Genomic DNA, 18669 nt, shown 5'->3' on the forward strand with positions numbered 1-18669 from the left:
AGCCACGCCGATTGGTTTTGATCTAATAAAAGCATCCCTCCCATTTCTGGTCGGGACTCAGTTCAGCATGTATTAGCTCTAGAATTACCACAGTTATCCAAGTCATGTGGTACGATCTAAGGAACCATAACTGATTTAATGAGCCATTCGCGGTTTCACCTTATTTTGGCTTGCACTTAGACATGCATGGCTTAATCTTTGAGACAAGCATATGACTACTGGCAGGATCAACCAGGGAGCTGCTAGCAGCTTTTTTTTTCGTTCGGAGGAACCTCCCGGGTCCGCAGAGCACCGGGTCCGAATCTTATGATGTACATTTTTTTTTCCTTCTGTATCAACAAGTACGGGGGCGACTTCCCAATATCGACACCCGCTTTGCAATTGCAAAGTCTTTCCTTCCATCTCTAATTAATTTTCCTAGGGAGTAGGCGAGGCCAAACTTCCAAGGCTTTCACTGGCGAATATATCGCGCTCTTAGAAACTCGCATGGTACTTGGCGAGTGGATTTCAAATTATATGATCGGTGCCCACATTCGGGCGCGGCCCACTGCGGGAGCAGACCGTTGGCCCGTGGGCTCGCTGTGAACTAATTTGCCCACTGGTCCGAAAAGTATTCATTTCTAAACACCTTTGGCCAGGGCTGAAGACCGCGACTAACCCCTTTGAAACTTGTCTCTCAGGGAGCTGCGATCCATCAAACATTTCATTGTTAACAGAGGGGAACCATTACTTGGTTAAGACGATAGGACACGCGTTCCCCACCATTTCGCATCCAATCGAATTGCCGCACAAGAGCTCGTTACCTGAGAAAGGTATAGCATTGGCTCGCAGCTAGTGTATTGCAGTTCAGACAGATAGGCCACTTTAGATAGTTCTTAGTGTTCACAGTTATCACCAAGACTAGACCCATATGGATTTAATTCTTCAAGGAGCAGCGGTCCACCAATAAGAGAGATGAAGACATGTTTTCGGATGGCCACAACGCCCCCTCGCCACCCAAATGTGCATGTTTTAAGTGTACATTGGGAGTCGACGGAACATCGGGAGTCCGCTTGCTTTCTCCGGATCAGCTGCCACCCCCCTGATCTACCAGATAGACAAGAACATGTCTTCTCCACCAATCTCATCCACCGAAGCTCCGATCATGGCTTCTTCTACCTTTATACTGATATACCCCCACGGAGCAACATGCGGGCAAGGGAACTCTTGCTACCCTTCAGTAAAGCAGGTATCTCTTATAGATGGTGACTGCACCTTGGCCAGGATTGAAGACCGCGACTAACCCCTTTGAAACTTGTCTCTCAGGGAGCTGCGATCCATCAAACATTTCATTGTTAACAGAGGGGAACCATTACTTGGTTAAGACGATAGGACACGCGTTCCCCACCATTTCGCATCCAATCGAATTGCCGCACAAGAGCTCGTTACCTAAGAAAGGTATAGCATTGGCTCGCAGCTAGTGTATTGCAGTTCAGACAGATAGGCCACTTTAGATAGTTCTTAGTGTTCACAGTTATCACCAAGACTAGACCCATATGGAATTAATTCTTCAAGGAGCAGCGGTCCACCAATAAGAGAGATGAAGACATGTTTTCGGATGGCCACAACGCCCCCTCGCCACCCAAATGTGCATGTTTCAAGTGTACATTGGGAGTCGACGGAACATCGGGAGTCCGCTTGCTTTCTCCGGATCAGCTGCCACCCCCCTGATCTACCAGATAGACAAGAACATGTCTTCTCCGCCAATCTCATCCACCGAAGCTCCGATCATGGCTTCTTCTACCTTTATACTGATATACCCCCACGGAGCAACATGCGGGCAAGGGAACTCTTGCTACCCTTCAGTAAAGCAGGTATCTCTTATAGATGGTGACTGCACCTTGGCCAGGATTGAAGACCGCGACTAACCCCTTTGAAACTTGTCTCTCAGGGAGCTGCGATCCATCAAACATTTCATTGTTAACAGAGGGGAACCATTACTTGGTTAAGACGACCGGACACGCGTTCCCCACCATTTCGCATCCAATCGAATCGCCGCACAAGAGCTCGTTACCTGAGAAAGGTATAGCATTGGCTCGCAGCTTGTGTATTGCAGTTCAGACAGATAGGCCACTTTAGATAGTTCTTCGTGTTCACAGTTAAGACCACGGCTAGACCCATATGGAATTAATTCTTCAAGGAGCAGCGGTACACCAAGCATTTCATTGTGTACTAGAAAGCACCTCTACCATGTAACAAACATACGACCACCAAATTTCTGCTTACTTCCCCCAGCGGATAGTATTTGCTAGTATCATCCACAAAGTAAATCAATTTTTTCAATGTACCGCTTCTTGGGGGAACTGGGCATGAATCAATCAAGCATTTTGAGGTAGCATGTCCGCTTCACCGCGAGGTGCTCTGAATACCATTATACATTCTTTTTCATCATCCACTTTCAGACCACTACAAGACCCATACTGAATTAATTCCTCAAGGAGCTGCAGTCCACAAAACATTTTACTGTGTACTAGAGGGCACCTCCACCATGTAACAGAAAACATACAACCTTCTTAATTTAATTCTGCATTGTTTCCCAGACGATTTGTTAGCCATACAACAGTACCATCCACAGTAATTCACCTCTTTGAAATCCAATGCATTGTAGAGAAACTGAGGTGGTAGCATTCAAACCGTTCTGTAATGTTAATTCTGCTTCATAGAAAGGTGCTACAGGTTCCACAATAATTAATTGGATATTTTTGCAATATATATAGGGCGAGAAAACTCGGGGGGACTCCCTTTTCATTTATGTACATATTCTTTCCATATTGCAAATAATTCCAATTTTTCCCGATTGCATGTCCCCCTAATATACCCAAAATGGGCCTATCGATGGGTTCACAAAGGTACCCAAAATATGAGATTTTGACTGAAAGAGGCTGGCTAACTTCCGGGAACATGATCATAGGAAATAGGTCAAAATCCCGAATCGCAGTTGTTTACGAACAACCACGAACGGAGACTTAAAATAACCTATAAGGCTGGAATTCATGGGGCCTGTATAACAGGCATTTACACAGACTCTCGGGAGGGAGGGCTCTGTGGCCGGGAGAATTTTCTGGCTCCCCGCCCGAAACTTTTCAGAGTCCCTAATGCCTGCTTGAATGTGAATAAGCAGAGCCCGGTAGCTGATATTTTGCCGGGGTGTGGAGGCCCCGGTCGCCGCCAAATTCCTCTGGTCACAGCTTGTGTTAATACACATGTTAATTTTACATGCAAACCACCAATGACAATTTTCCTCGGCCGCGGAGGCCTCGGTCGCCGCCAGAATTTTCTGGTTCCCGCTCAATATATTGCAGAGTCCTGCAGGCCTGCTTCTGTAGGAATATGCAGAGCCCGGTAGCTGATATTTTGCCGGGGTGAGGAGGCCTCGGTCGCCGCCAAATTCCTCTCATCCCAGCTTGTGTTAATACACATGTTAATTTTACATGCAAAACCACCAATTACCATTTCCTCGGCCGCGGAGGCCTCGGTCGCCGGGAGATTTTCCTGGCTCCCCGCTCAATATACTGCACAGTCCCGCAGGCCTGTCTCCAGTGGAATACACACAGTCCGAGAGCCGAAAATTTGCCGGGGTGTGGAGGCCTCGGTCGCCAACAGATTGCCATAGGCTCTGGCTGCAATATTTACCGTGTATTTTTTCCCTCCAGAGACACCACTACACCCTATATAACCCAAAATGGGCCTTGACGCGTGTACACGCGGAGCCCGAGCGCCGAGAGTTCTCCCGGCCGCGGAGGCCTCGGTCGCCGGGAGAATTTCAACGGCCCCTGCTCGAAATTTTTCTAAGTCCAGAATGCCTGCTTCTCCCAGCCTGTGTTAATACACATGTTAATTTAACATGTAAAATCACCAAGGACCATTTCCTCGGCCGCGGAGGCCTCGGTCACCGCCAGAATTTTCTGGCTGCCCGCTCCCCATGGGTAGACGCGCTGCCCAAGCGCCGAGAGTTCTCCCGGCCGCGGAGGCCTCGGTCGCCGGGAGAATTTCTCCGGCCCCTGCTCGAAATTTTTCAAAGTCCAGAATGCCTGCTTCTCCCAGCATGTGTTAATACACATGTTAATTTAACATGTAATATTACCAATGACCTTTTCCTCGGCCGCGGAGGCCTCGGTCGCCGCCAGAATTTTCTGGCTGCCCGCTCCCCATGGGTAGACGCGGAGCCCGAGCGCCGAGAGTTCTCCCGGCCGCGGAGGCCTCGGTCGCCGGGAGAATTTCTCCGGCCCCTGCTCGAAATTTTTCAAAGTCCAGAATGCCTAGTTCTCCCAGCCTGTGTTAATACACATGTTAATTTAACATGTAAAATTACCAAGGATTATTATCCCGGCCGCAGAGGCCTCGGTCGCCGCCAGAAATTTCTGGCTCCCCGCTCAATGTATTGCAGAGTCCCGCAGGCTTGCTTCTCCAAGCCTGTGTTAATACACATGTTAATTTAACATGTAAAATTACAGAGGATTATTTCCCCGGCCGCGGAGGCCTCGGTCGCCGCCAGAATTTTCTGGCTGCCCGCTCAATGTATTGCAGAGTCCCGCAGGCTTGCTTCTCCAAGCCTGTGTTAATACACATGTTAATTTAACATGCAAAATCACCAATGACAAATTCCTCGGCCGCGGAGGCCTCGATCGCCGGGAAAATGTTCTGGCTCCCTGCTCGAATTTTTTTTCTAAGTCCCGATTCGCTATTACAGGCTGGCGCACGGAGTCCGAGGGGCGTAAATATGCCGGGTAGTGGTGCCTTCCGTCGCCGAGACATTTTACAATTGCCTGGGAGCAGTATTTAACATGTTAATTTTTTCCCCTCGTGACACCACTACCCCCTATATAACGCAAAATGGGCCTTGCCAAGGGGGCGCGCAACGCCCGAGCGCGGGCGTTTTTCCCGGCCGCCGAGACCTCCATCGCCGGGAGAATGTCTTCAGCTATTTGCTAGATTTCCCGATTCGCCCCGCACGACAAACAACCACGAACGAGGTGGTTTTCGAGAGTTCTCCCGGCCGCGGAGGCCTCGGTCGCAGGGAGAATTTCCCTGGCCCCTGCTCGAAATTTTTCTAAGTCCAGAATGCCTGCATCTCCCAGCCTGTGTTAAAACACATGTTAATTTAACATGTAAAATTACCAATGACCATTTCCTCGGCCGCAGAGGCCTCGGTCGCAGCCAGAATTTTCTGGCTCCCTGCTCAATATATTGCAGAGTCCCGCATGCTTGCTTCTCCAAGCCTGTGTTAATACACATGTTAATTTAACATGTAAAATTACCGAGGATTATTTCCCCGGCCGCGGAGGCCTCGGTCGCCGCCAGAAATTTCTGGCTCCCCGCTCAATATATTGCAGCGACCCGCAGGCTTGCTTCTCCCAGCCTGTGTTAATACACATGTTAATTTAACATGTAAAATCACCAAGGACCATTTCCTCGGCCGCGGAGGCCTCGGTCGCCGCCAGAATTTTCTGGCTGCCCGCTCCCCATGTGTAGACGCGGAGCCCGAGCGCCGAGAGTTCTCCCGGCCGCGGAGGCCTCGTAGCCGGGAGAATTTCTCGGGCCCCTGCTCGAAATTTTTCTAAGTCCAGAATGCCTGCTTCTCCCAGCCTGTGTTAATACACATGTTAATTTAACATGTAATTTTACCAATGACCTTTTCCTCGGCCGCGGAGGCCTCGGTCGCCGCCAGAATTTTCTGGCTCCCGGCTCAATATATTACAGAGTCCCGCAGGCCTGTCTCCAGTGGAATACACACAGTCCGAGAGCCGAAAATTTGCCGGGGTGTGGAGGCCTCGGTCGCCAACAGATTGCCATAGGCTCTGGCTGCAATATTTACCGTGTATTTTTTCCCTCCAGAGACACCACTACCCCCTATAAAACCCAAAATAGGCCTTGCGGTGGGTACACGCAGAGCCCGAGCGCCGAAGTTCTCCCGGCCGCGGAGGCCTCGGTCGCCGGGAGAATTTCTCCGGCCCCTGCTCGAAATTTTTCAAAGTCCAGAATGCCTGCTTCTCCCAGCCTGTGTTAATACACATGTTAATTTAACATGTTAAATTATCGAGGATTATTTCCCCGGCCGTGGAGGCCTCGGTCGCCGCCAGAATTTTCTGGCTCCCCGCTCAATATATTGCAGAGTCCCGCAGGCTTGCTTCTCCCAGCCTGTGTTAATACACATGTTAATTTAACATGTAAAATCACCGAGGACCATTTCCTCGGCCGCGGAGGCCTCGGTCGCCGCCAGAATTTTCTGGCTCACCTCTCAATGTATTGCAGAGTCCCGCAGGCTTGGTTCTCCAAGCCTGTGTTAATACACATGTTAATTTAACATGTAAAATTACCGAGGATTATTTCCCCGGCCGCGGAGGCCTCGGTCGCCGCCAGAATTTTCTGGCTCCCCGCTCAATGTATTGCAGAGTCCCGCAGGCTTGGTTCTCCAAGCCTGTGTTAATACACATGTTAATTTAACATGTAAAATTACCGAGGATTATTTCCCCGGCCACGGAGGCCTCGGTCGCCGACAGAATTGTCTGGCTCCCTGCTCGAATTTTTTCTAAGTCCCGATTCGCTATTACAGGCTGGCGCACGGAGTCAGAGGGGCGGGAATTCGCCGGGTAGTGGTGCCTTCCGTCGCCGAGACATTTTTCTATTGCCTGGAAGCTGTATTTAACATGTTAATTTTTTCCCCCTCGGGACACCACTACCCCCTATATAACCCAACATGGGCCTTGCCGCGGGTACACGCGGAGCCCGAGCGCCGAGTGTTCTCCCGGCCGCGGAGGCCTCGGTCGCCGGGAGAATTTCTCCGGCCCCTGCTCGAAATTTTTCAAAGTCCAGAATGCCTGCTTCTCCCAGCCTGTGTTAATACACATGTTAATTTAACATGTTAAATTACCGAGGATTATTTCCCCGGCCGTGGAGGCCTCGGTCGCCGCCAGAATTTTCTGGCTCCCCGCTCAATATATTGCAGAGTCCCGCAGGCTTGCTTTTCCCAGCCTGTGTTAATACACATGTTAATTTAACATGTAAAATTACCAATGACCATTTCCTCGGCCGCAGAGGCCTCGGTCGCCGCCAGAATTTTCTGGCTCCCCGCTCAATGTATTGCAGAGTCCCGCAGGCATGCTTCTCCAAGCCTGTGTTAATACACATGTTAATTTAACATGTTAAATTACCGAGGATTATTTCCCCGGCCGTGGAGGCCTCGGTCGCCGCCAGAATTTTCTGGCTCCCCGCTCAATATATTGCAGAGTCCCGCAGGCTTGCTTTTCCCAGCCTGTGTTAATACACATGTTAATTTAACATGTAAAATCACCAAGGACCATTTCCTCGGCCGCGGAGGCCTCGGTCGCCGCCAGAATTTTCTGGCTTCCCGCTCCCCATGGGTAGACGCGGAGCCCGAGCGCCGAGAGTTCTCCCGGCCGCGGAGGCCTCGGTCGCCGGGAGAATTTCTCCGGCCCCTGCTCGAAATTTTTCAAAGTCTAGAATGCCTAGTTCTCCCAGCCTGTGTTAATACACATGTTAATTTAACATGTAAAATTACCAAGGATTATTATCCCGGCCGCAGAGGCCTCGGTCGCCGCCAGAAATTTCTGGCTCCCCGCTCAATGTATTGCAGCGTCCCGCAGGCTTGCTTCTCCAAGCCTGTGTTAATACACATGTTAATTTAACATGTAAAATTACAGAGGATTATTTCCCCGGCCGCGGAGGCCTCGGTCGCCGCCAGAATTTTCTGGCTGCCCGCTCAATGTATTGCAGAGTCCCGCAGGCTTGCTTCTCCAAGCCTGTGTTAATACACATGTTAATTTAACATGCAAAATCACCAATGACAAATTCCTCGGCCGCGGAGGCCTCGATCGCCGGGAAAATGTTCTGGCTCCCTGCTCGAATTTTTTTTCTAAGTCCCGATTCGCTATTACAGGCTGGCGCACGGAGTCCGAGGGGCGTAAATATGCCGGGTAGTGGTGCCTTCCGTCGCCGAGACATTTTACAATTGCCTGGGAGCAGTATTTAACATGTTAATTTTTTCCCCTCGGGACACCACTACCCCCTATATAACCCAAAATGGGCCTTGCCAAGGGGGCGCGCAACGCCCGAGCGCGGGCGTTTTTCCCGGCCGCCGAGGCCTCCATCGCCGGGAGAATGTCTTCAGCTATTTGCTAGATTTCCCGATTCGCCCCGCACGGCAAACAACCACGAACGAGGTGGTTTTCGAGAGTTCTCCCGGCCGCGGAGGCCTCGGTCGCCGGGAGAATTTCTCGGGCCCCTGCTCGAAATTTTTCTAAGTCCAGAATGCCTGCATCTCCCTGCCTGTGTTAAAACACATGTTAATTTAACATGTAAAATTACCAATGACCATTTCCTCGGCCGCAGAGGCCTCGGTCGCAGCCAGAATTTTCTGGCTCCCTGCTCAATATATTGCAGAGTCCCGCATGCTTGCTTCTCCCAGCCTGTGTTAATACACATGGTTATTTAACATGTAAAATTACCGAGGATTATTTCCCTGGCCGCAGAGGCCGCGGTCGCCGCCAGAATTTTCTGGCTCCCCGCTCAATGTATTGCAGAGTCCCGCAGGCTTGCTTCTCCAAGCCTGTGTTAATACACATGTTAATTTAACATGTAAAATTACCGAGGATTATTTCCCCGGCCGCGGAGGCCTCGGTCGCCGCCAGAATTTTCTGGCTCCCCGCTCAATATATTGCAGCGACCCGCAGGCTTGCTTCTCCCAGCCTGTGTTAATACACATGTTAATTTAACATGTAAAATTACCGAGGATTATTTCCCCGGCCGCGGAGGCTTCGGTCGCCGCCAGAATTTTCTGGCTCCCGGCTCAATATATTACAGAGTCCCGCAGGCCTGTCTCCAGTGGAATACACACAGTCCGAGAGCCGAAAATTTGCCGGGGTGTGGAGGCCTCGGTCGCCAACAGATTGCCATAGGCTCTGGCTGCAATATTTACCGTGTATTTTTTCCCTCCAGAGACACCACTACCCCCTATATAACCCAAAATGGGCCTTGCGGCGTGTACACGCGGAGCCCGAGCGCCGAAGTTCTCCCGGCCGCGGAGGCCTCGGTCGCCGGGAGAATTTCTCCGGCCCCTGCTCGAAATTTTTCAAAGTCCAGAATGCCTGCTTCTCCCAGCCTGTGTTAATACACATGTTAATTTAACATGTAAAATTACCGAGGATTATTTCCCCGGCCGCGGAGGCCTCGGTCGCCGCCAGAATTTTCTGGCTCCCCGCTCAATGTATTGCAGAGTCCCGCAGGCTTGCTTCTCCCAGCCTGTGTTAATACACATGTTAATTTAACATGTAAAATCATTGAGGACCATTTCCTCGGCCGCGGAGGCCTCGGTCGCCGCCAGAATTTTCTGGCTCCCCGCTCAATGTATTGCAGAGTCCCGCAGGCTTGCTTCTCCCAGCCTGTGTTAATACACATGTTAATTTAACATGTAAAATCAACAAGGACCATTTCCTCGGCCGCGGAGGCCTCGGTCGCCGCCAGAATTTTCTGGCTGCCCGCTCCCCATTGGTAGACGCGGAGCCCGAGCGCCGAGAGTTCTCCCGGCCGCGGAGGCCTCGGTCGCCGGGAGAATTTCTCCGGCCCCTGCTCGAAATTTTTCAAAGTCCAGAATGCCTGCTTCTCCCAGCATGTGTTAATACACATGTTAATTTAACATGTAATATTACCAATGACCTTTTCCTCGTCCGCGGAGGCCTCGGTCGCCGCCAGAATTTTCTGGCTGCCCGCTCCCCATGGGTAGACGCGCTGCCCGAGCGCCGAGATTTCTCCCGGCCGCGGAGGCCTCTGTCGCCGGGAGAATTTCTCTGGCCCCTGCTCGAAATTTTTCAAAGTCCAGAATGCCTAGTTCTCCCAGCCTGTGTTAATACACATGTTAATTTAACATGTAAAATTACCAAGGATTATTATCCCGGCCGCAGAGGCCTCGGTCGCCGCCAGAAATTTCTGGCTCCCCGCTCAATGTATTGCAGAGACCCGCAGGCTTGCTTCTCCAAGCCTGTGTTAATACACATGTTAATTTAACATGTAAAATTACCGAGGATTATTTCCCCGGCCGCGGAGGCCTCGATCGCCGCCAGAAATTTCTGGCTCCCCGCTCAATATATTGCAGCGACCCGCAGGCTTGCTTCTCCCAGCCTGTGTTAATACACATGTTAATTTAACATGTAAAATCACCAAGGACCATTTCCTCGGCCGCGGAGGCCTCGGTCGCCGCCAGAATTTTCTGGCTGCCCGCTCCCCATGTGTAGACGCGGAGCCCGAGCGCCGAGAGTTCTCCCGGCCGCGGAGGCCTCGGTCGCCGCCAGAATTTTCTGGCTCCCCGCTCAATGTATTGCAGAGTCCCGCAGGCTTGCTTCTCCAAGCCTGTGTTAATACACATGTTAATTTAACATGCAAAATCACCAATGACAATTTCCTCGGCCGCGGAGGCCTCCATCGCCGGGAGAATTTTCTGGCTCTCTGCTCGAATTTTTTCTAAGTCCCGATTCGCTATTACAGGCTGGCGCACGGAGTCCGAGGGGCGGAAATATGCCGGGTAGTGGTGCCTTCCGTCGCCGAGACATTTTACAATTGCCTGGGAGCAGTATTTAACATGTTAATTTTTTCCCCCTCGGGACACCACTACCCCCTATATAACCCAAAATGGGCCATGCAATGGGTGCCCACAACGCCCGAGCGCGGGCATTTTTCCCGGGCGCCGAGGCCTCGATCGCCGGGAGAATGTCTCCAGCTATTTGCATGATGTCCCGATTCGCCCCACAAGGCGAACAACCACGAACGAGGTGGTTTTCGTTCGTGGTTGTTTTCGTTCGTGGTTGTTTACTGTTCGTGGTTGTTTTCATTCGTGGTTGTTGTGCGTTCGTGGTTGTTGTCGTTCGGGGTTGTTTTCCGTTCGTGGTTGTTGTCGTTCGTGGTTGTTGTCGTTCGTGGTTGTTGTCGTTCGTGGTTGTTTTCCGTTCGTGGTTGTTTTACGTTCGTGGTTGTTTTCGAGGCAATTGGTACTTTGAAAATTTCAATCGGTTAGCTAGAAAAAATTCTCCCGGCGGTGATTGCCTTGATCGCCGGGAGAATTTTCTGGCTCCCCGATAAAATTTTTTCCAAGTCCCGATTCGCTCTTACTAGCTGGCGCACGGAGTCCGAGGGGCGGGAATTCGCCGGGTAGTGGTGTGTTCCGTCGCCGAGACATTTTCCTATTGCCTGGAAGCAGTATTTAACATGTTAATTTTTTCCCCCTCGGGACACCACTACCCCCTATATAACACAAAATGGGCCTTGCCGCGGGTACACCCGGAGCCCGAGCGCCGAGAGTTCTCCCGGCCGCAGAGGCCTCGGTCGCCGGGAGATTTTCTCCGGCCCCTGCTCGAAATTTTCCAAAGTCCAGAATGCCTGCTTCTCCCAGCCTGTGTTAATACACATGTTAATTTAACATGTAAAATCACCAAGGACCATTTCCTCGGCCGCGGAGGCCTCGGTCGCCGCCAGAATTTTCTGGCTGCCCGCTCCCCAAGGGTAGACGCGGAGCCCGAGCGCCGAGAGTTCTCCCGGCCGCGGAGGCCTCGGTCGCCGGGAGAATTTCTCCGGCCCCTGCTCGAAATTTTTCAAAGTCCAGAATGCCTGCTTCTCCCAGCATGTGTTAATACACATGTTAATTTAACATGTAATATTACCAATGACCTTTTCCTCGGCCGCGGAGGCCTCGGTCGCCGCCAGAATTTTCTGGCTGCCCGCTCCCCATGGGTAGACGCGGAGCCCGAGCGCCGAGAGTTCTCCCGGCCGCGGAGGCCTCGGTCGCCGGGAGAATTTCTCCGGCCCCTGCTCGAAATTTTTCAAAGTCCAGAATGCCTAGTTCTCCCAGCCTGTGTTAATACACATGTTAATTTAACATGTAAAATTACCAAGGATTATTATCCCGGCCGCAGAGGCCTCGGTCGCCGCCAGAAATTTCTGGCTCCCCGCTCAATGTATTGCAGAGTCCCGCAGGCTTGCTTCTCCAAGCCTGTGTTAATACACATGTTAATTTAACATGTAAAATTACAGAGGATTATTTCCCCGGCCGCGGAGGCCACGGTCGCCGCCAGAATTTTCTGGCTGCCCGCTCAATGTATTGCAGAGTCCCGCAGGCTTGCTTCTCCAAGCCTGTGTTAATACACATGTTAATTTAACATGCAAAATCACCAATGACAAATTCCTCGGCCGCGGAGGCCTCGATCGCCGGGAAAATGTTCTGGCTCCCTGCTCGAATTTTTTTTCTAAGTCCCGATTCGCTATTACAGGCTGGCGCACGGAGTCCGAGGGGCGTAAATATGCCGGGTAGTGGTGCCTTCCGTCGCCGAGACATTTTACAATTGCCTGGGAGCAGTATTTAACATGTTAATTTTTTCCCCTCGGGACACCACTACCCCCTATATAACCCAAAATGGGCCTTGCCAAGGGGGCGCGCAACGCCCGAGCGCGGGCGTTTTTCCCGGCCGCCGAGGCCTCCATCGCCGGGAGAATGTCTTCAGCTATTTGCTAGATTTCCCGATTCGCCCCGCACGGCAAACAACCACGAACGAGGTGGTTTTCGAGAGTTCTCCCGGCCGCAGAGGCCTCGGTCGCCGGGAGAATTTCTCGGGCCCCTGCTCGAAATTTTTCTAAGTCCAGAATGCCTGCATCTCCCAGCCTGTGTTAAAACACATGTTAATTTAACATGTAAAATTACCAATGACCATTTCCTCGGCCGCAGAGGCCTCGGTCGCAGCCAGAATTTTCTGGCTCCCTGCTCAATATATTGCAGAGTCCCGCATGCTTGCTTCTCCCAGCCTGTGTTAATACACATGGTTATTTAACATGTAAAATTACCGAGGATTATTTCCCTGGCCGCAGAGGCCGCGGTCGCCGCCAGAATTTTCTGGCTCCCCGCTCAATGTATTGCAGAGTCCCGCAGGCTTGCTTCTCCAAGCCTGTGTTAATACACATGTTAATTTAACATGTAAAATTACCGAGGATTATTTCCCCGGCCGCGGAGGCCTCGGTCGCCGCCAGAATTTTCTGGCTCCCCGCTCAATATATTGCAGCGACCCGCAGGCTTGCTTCTCCCAGCCTGTGTTAATACACATGTTAATTTAACATGTAAAATTACCGAGGATTATTTCCCCGGCCGCGGAGGCCTCGGTCGCCGCCAGAATTTTCTGGCTCCCGGCTCAATATATTACAGAGTCCCGCAGGCCTGTCTCCAGTGGAATACACACAGTCCGAGAGCCGAAAATTTGCCGGCGTGTGGAGGCCTCGGTCGCCAACAGATTGCCATAGGCTCTGGCTGCAATATTTACCGTGTATTTTTTCCCTCCAGAGACACCACTACCCCCTATATAACCCAAAATGGGCCTTGCGGCGGGTACACGCGGAGCCCGAGCGCCGAAGTTCTCCCGGCCGCGGAGGCCTCGGTCGCCGGGAGAATTTCTCCGGCCCCTGCTCGAAATTTTTCAAAGTCCAGAATGCCTGCTTCTCCCAGCCTGTGTTAATACACATGTTAATTTAACATGTAAAATTACCGAGGATTATTTCCCCGGCCGCGGAGGCCTCGGTCGCCGCCAGAATTTTCTGGCTCCCCGCTCAATGTATTGCAGAGTCCCGCAGGCTTGCTTCTCCCAGCCTGTGTTAATACACATGATAATTTAACATGTAAAATCATTGAGGACCATTTCCTCGGCCGCGGAGGCCTCGGTCGCCGCCAGAATTTTCTGGCTCCCCGCTCAATGTATTGCAGAGTCCCGCAGGCTTGCTTCTCCCAGCCTGTGTTAATACACATGTTAATTTAACATGTAAAATCAACAAGGACCATTTCCTCGGCCGCGGAGGCCTCGGTCGCCGCCAGAATTTTCTGGCTGCCCGCTCCCCATTGGTAGACGCGGAGCCCGAGCGCCGAGAGTTCTCCCGGCCGCGGAGGCCTCGGTCGCCGGGAGAATTTCTCCGGCCCCTGCTCGAAATTTTTCAAAGTCCAGAATGCCTGCTTCTCCCAGCATGTGTTAATACACATGTTAATTTAACATGTAATATTACCAATGACCTTTTCCTCGGCCGCGGAGGCCTCGGTCGCCGCCAGAATTTTCTGGCTGCCCGCTCCCCATGGGTAGACGCGCTGCCCGAGCGCCGAGAGTTCTCCCGGCCGCGGAGGCCTCGGTCGCCGGGAGAATTTCTCCGGCCCCTGCTCGAAATTTTTCAAAGTCCAGAATGCCTAGTTCTCCCAGCCTGTGTTAATACACATGTTAATTTAACATGTAAAATTACCAAGGATTATTATCCCGGCCGCAGAGGCCTCGGTCGCCGCCAGAAATTTCTGGCTCCCCGCTCAATGTATTGCAGAGTCCCGCAGGCTTGCTTCTCCAAGCCTGTGTTAATACACATGTTAATTTAACATGTAAAATTACCGAGGATTATTTCCCCGGCCGCGGAGGCCTCGGTCGCCGCCAGAAATTTCTGGCTCCCCGCTCAATATATTGCAGCGACCCGCAGGCTTGCTTCTCCCAGCCTGTGTTAATACACATGTTAATTTAACATGTAAAATCACCAAGGACCATTTCCTCGGCCGCGGAGGCCTCGGTCGCCGCCAGAATTTTCTGGCTGCCCGCTCCCCATGTGTAGACGCGGAGCCCGAGCGCCGAGAGTTCTCCCGGCCGCGGAGGCCTCGGTCGCCGCCAGAATTTTCTGGCTCCCCGCTCAATGTATTGCAGAGTCCCGCAGGCTTGCTTCTCCAAGCCTGTGTTAATACACATGTTAATTTAACATGCAAAATCACCAATGACAATTTCCTCGGCCGCGGAGGCCTCCATCGCCGGGAGAATTTTCTGGCTCTCTGCTCGAATTTTTTCTAAGTCCCGATTCGCTATTACAGGCTGGCGCACGGAGTCCGAGGGGCGGAAATATGCCGGGTAGTGGTGCCTTCCGTCGCCGAGACATTTTACAATTGCCTGGGAGCAGTATTTAACATGTTAATTTTTTCCCCCTCGGGACACCACTACCCCCTATATAACCCAAAATGGGCCATGCAATGGGTGCCCACAACGCCCGAGCGCGGGCATTTTTCCCGGGCGCCGAGGCCTCGATCGCCGGGAGAATGTCTCCAGCTATTTGCATGATGTCCCGATTCGCCCCACAAGGCGAACAACCACGAACGAGGTGGTTTTCGTTCGTGGTTGTTTTCGTTCGTGGTTGTTTACCGTTCGTGGTTGTTTTCATTCGTGGTTGTTGTGCGTTCGTGGTTGTTGTCGTTCGGGGTTGTTTTCCGTTCGTGGTTGTTGTCGTTCGTGGTTGTTGTCGTTCGTGGTTGTTGTCGTTCGTGGTTGTTTTCCGTTCGTGGTTGTTTTACGTTCGTGGTTGTTTTCGAGGCAATTGGTACTTTGAAAATTTCAATCGGTTAGCTAGAAAAAATTCTCCCGGCGGTGATTGCCTTGATCGCCGGGAGAATTTTCTGGCTCCCCGATAAAATTTTTTCCAAGTCCCGATTCGCTCTTACAAGCTGGCGCACGGAGTCCGAGGGGCGGGAATTCGCCGGGTAGTGGTGCGTTCCGTCGCCGAGACATTTTCCTATTGCCTGGAAGCAGTATTTAACATGTTAATTTTTTCCCCCTCGGGACACCACTACCCCCTATATAACACAAAATGGGCCTTGCCGCGGGTACACCCGGAGCCCGAGCGCCGAGAGTTCTCCCGGCCGCAGAGGCCTCGGTCGCCGGGAGAATTTCTCCGGCCCCTGCTCGAAATTTTCCAAAGTCCAGAATGCCTGCTTCTCCCAGCCTGTGTTAATACACATGTTAATTTAACATGTAAAATTACCAAGGACCATTTCCTCGGCCGCGGAGGCCTCGGTCGCCGCCAGAATTTTCTGGCTGCCCGCTCCCCATGGGTAGACGCGGAGCCCGAGCGCCGAGAGTTCTCCCGGCCGCGGAGGCCTCGGTCGCCGGGAGAATTTCTCCGGCCCCTGCTCGAAATTTTTCAAAGTCCAGAATGCCTGCTTCTCCCAGCATGTGTTAATACACATGTTAATTTAACATGTAATATTACCAATGACCTTTTCCTCGGCCGCGGAGGCCTCGGTCGCCGCCAGAATTTTCTGGCTGCCCGCTCCCCATGGGTAGACGCGGAGCCCGAGCGCCGAGAGTTCTCCCGGCCGCGGAGGCCTCGGTCGCCGGGAGAATTTCTCCCGGCCCCCTGCTCGAAATTTTTCAAAGTCCAGAATGCCTAGTTCTCCCAGCCTGTGTTAATACACATGTTAATTTAACATGTAAAATTAACAAGGATTATTATCCCGGCCGCAGAGGCCTCGGTCGCCGCCAGAAATTTCTGGCTCCCCGCTCAATGTATTGCAGAGTCCCGCAGGCTTGCTTCTCCAAGCCTGTGTTAATACACATGTTAATTTAACATGTAAAATTACAGAGGATTATTTCCCCGGCCGCGGAGGCCTCGGTCGCCGCCAGAATTTTCTGGCTGCCCGCTCAATGTATTGCAGAGTCCCGCAGGCTTGCTTCTCCAAGCCTGTGTTAATACACATGTTAATGTAACATGCAAAATCACCAATGACAAATTCCTCGGCCGCGGAGGCCTCGATCGCCGGGAAAATGTTCTGGCTCCCTGCTCGAATTTTTTTTCTAAGTCCCGATTCGCTATTACAGGCTGGCGCACGGAGTCCGAGGGGCGTAAATATGCCGGGTAGTGGTGCCTTCCGTCGCCGAGACATTTTACAATTGCCTGGGAGCAGTATTTAACATGTTAATTTTTTCCCCTCGGGACACCACTACCCCCTATATAACCCAAAATGGGCCTTGCCAAGGGGGCGCGCAACGCCCGAGCGCGGGCGTTTTTTCCCGGCCGCCGAGGCCTCCATCGCCGGGAGAATGTCTTCAGCTATTTGCTAGATTTCCCGATTCGCCCCGCACGGCAAACAACCACGAACGAGGTGGTTTTCGAGAGTTCTTCCGGCCGCGGAGGCCTCGGGCCGCCGGGAGAATTTCTCCGGCCCCTGTTCGAAATTTTTCTAAGACCAGAATGCCTGCATCTCCCAGCCTGTGTTAATACACATGTTAATTTAACATGTAAAATCACCAAGGACCATTTCCTCGGCCGCGGAGGCCCTCGGTCGCCGCCAGAATTTTCTGGCTGCCCGCTCCCCATGGGTAGACGCGGAGCCCGAGCGCCGAGAGTTCTCCCGGCCGCGGAGGCCTCGGTCGCCGGGAGAATTTCTGCGGCCCCTGCTCGAAATTTTTCAAAGTCCAGAATGCCTGCTTCTCCCAGCATGTGTTAATACACATGTTAATTTAACATGTAATATTACCAATGACCTTTTCCTCGGCCGCGGAGGCCTCGGTCGCCGCCAGAATTTTCTGGCTGCCCGCTCCCCATGGGTAGACGCGGAGCCCGAGCGCCGAGAGTTCTCCCGGCCGCGGAGGCCTCGGTCGCCGGGAGAATTTCTCCGGCCCCTGCTCGAAATTTTTCAAAGTCCAGAATGCCTGCTTCTCCCAGCATGTGTTAATACACATGTTAATTTAACATGTAAAATTACCAAGGATTATTATCCCGGCCGCGGAGGCCTCGGTCGCCGCCAGAATTTTTCTGGCTCCCCGCTCAATATATTGCAGAGTCCCGCAGGCTTGCTTCTCCCAGCCAGTGTTAATACACATGTTAATTTAACATGTAAAATCACCGATGACCATTTCCTCGGCCGCGGAGGTCTCGGTCACCGCCAGAATTTTCTGGCTCCCTGCTCGAATTTTTTCTAAGTCCCGATTCGCTATTATAGGCTGGCGCACGGATTCCGAGGGGCGGGAATTCGCCGGGTAGTGGTGCCTTCCGTCGCCGAGACATTTCTCTATTGCCTGGAAGCTGTATTTAACATGTTAATTTTTACCCCTCGGGACACCACTACCCCCTATATAACCCAAAATGGACCTTGCCGCGGGTACACGCGGAGCCCGAGCGCCGAGAGTTCTCCCGGCCGCGGAGGCCTCGGTCGCCGCCAGAATTTTCTGGCTCCCCGCTCAATGTATTGCAGAGTCCCGCAGGCTTGCTTCTCCAAGCCTGTGTTAATACACATGTTAATTTAACATGCAAAATCACCAATGACAATTTCCTCGGCCGCGGAGGCCTCCATCGCCGGGAGAATTTTCTGGCTCTCTGCTCGAATTTTTTCTAAGTCCCGATTCGCTATTACAGGCTGGCGCACGGAGTCCGAGGGGCGGAAATATGCCGGGTAGTGGTGCCTTCCGTCGCCGAGACATTTCTCTATTGCCTGGAAGCTGTATTTAACATGTTAATTTTTTCCCCTCGGGACACCACTACCCCCTATATAACCCAAAATGGGCCTTGCCATGGGTGCGCGCAACGCCCAAACGCGCGCGTTTTTTCCCGGCCGCCGAGGCCTCGATCGCCGGGAGAATGTCTCCAGCTATTTGCTTGATTTCCCCGATTCGCCCCGCACGGCAAACAACCACGAACGAAAAACAACACGAATAGAGCAAAATTGCTATTTCTCAAGAACTTCTGTGTGGACGTGGCTGCTGCTTCTGCCACAGCTTCTCGGAAGGAAAATACGTCATTACTGATCCAAGCTAATATATTTTTACTGAATATATTAAAAAAAAAAAAAAAGTTAAAAAA

General features: G+C 52.1%; 1 non-coding gene across 1 annotated transcript in view; it reads right to left on the bottom strand.

Moving 5' to 3' along the window:
• LOC134545375 (small subunit ribosomal RNA) overlaps positions 1–238 on the bottom strand; it is a 1989-nt gene extending 1751 nt beyond the window's left edge. The window contains exon 1 of the ribosomal RNA XR_010078493.1: positions 1–238. This exon is cut by the window's left edge and continues 1751 nt beyond it. This is a non-coding gene — a ribosomal RNA (small subunit ribosomal RNA).
• Between the last annotated feature and the right edge of the window lie 18431 nt (positions 239–18669).

Source organism: Bacillus rossius, unplaced genomic scaffold (genome assembly GCF_032445375.1).
Source record: "Bacillus rossius redtenbacheri isolate Brsri unplaced genomic scaffold, Brsri_v3 Brsri_v3_scf691, whole genome shotgun sequence".
NCBI lineage: Eukaryota > Metazoa > Arthropoda > Insecta > Phasmatodea > Bacillidae > Bacillus > Bacillus rossius.